This window comes from Rhagoletis pomonella, unplaced genomic scaffold, assembly GCF_013731165.1.
Source record: "Rhagoletis pomonella isolate Grant_MI unplaced genomic scaffold, Rhpom_1.0 Rhpom_scaffold_00012, whole genome shotgun sequence".
Classification (NCBI taxonomy): Eukaryota; Metazoa; Arthropoda; class Insecta; order Diptera; family Tephritidae; genus Rhagoletis; species Rhagoletis pomonella.
The window spans coordinates 17,413,979-17,415,123 of NW_023458566.1; positions in this window are offsets into that span (position 1 = coordinate 17,413,979).

Genomic DNA, 1,145 nt, shown 5'->3' on the forward strand with positions numbered 1-1,145 from the left:
GCGATTTAAAAGTCGAATTCTAAAGAATGTTCTTCCCAAATAAAACCTTTTTAAAGTTTGGTTCAAATTTACTTTTAAATTTCTCATCAGATTTTGCAAAAAATTAGGCTTTGTGATTAACGCATCATCATTAAATTTCACAAATTTTTGATTTATGCAAAACACCTGAAGTTGGCTTGAACAGACCGCCCTTTGATAAACAATTAACAGATCGTCGTTTAAAGTACAAAACCGTGTGTATCAACAAAATGCACAACTGCGTATGTGAGGTTGCATAAATTATTTTGTAGAGAGTAAAAACACTCATATTTCAAAATGGTTTTTACAAAGAAATCGCATTTCAGGACGAATGCTTAAATTTTCGGTTTCAAAATGCTAATTTTAGACCATTTTCCAATGGTTGCCCAGGGGTCTGTGGAAGGATTCAAGGGGTCAAGTGTGACTTTTTACAAAGTGTGAACTATACTCTTTCTAGTGGGTTGGATATCAAGTCCTACGCCCCCTGCCGCTCTGCCCGTTAGCCCAAAAACAGTGGGAAAAAACTAAACATTTCCAATTTATCCATTTGTGCGTTAATATTTCTGCGTAGTTTGAAACATTACAAGGCAAAATGAAGTGTGCAGTGGCAAATTGTTAAAGTAAAAACAAAAGGCAAGCGTGCGATATATGTAAGTTTTTTTTCTGTACATATCTACATAAATATAACTTGATGCATTTGTCCAACATCCAAAATCGTACTTACTTAAAAGGCTACATGCTCAAATTTGGCAAATCAAGTTGGCCCACCCTGTACAAAGATTTCCGATAGTATCGCGATAGCGACCACCATTAATCGATAACAGAGCTGGGCGTACGGATAACGATTACTAAACGACTAGGATTTCAGTAATCCCAACGAGCTAAAAACAAGATTACGATTACAGTAATCCTTCATCGAACGAACTTAGATTACGATTTCAGTAATCGTAATTTCAAAAAAGTTAAAGCTACGATTACTGTAATCGTAATCCAAGTTCATTCGATGAACGATTACTTTAACTGTAGTCCTCTATTGTTATTGCCGGTTATACAAAGTTTATTTGGCCCAAACAACTTAACTTATTATTTTTATTTAAATATTAGTTTCTTTTATTTGTCTGTTTTTT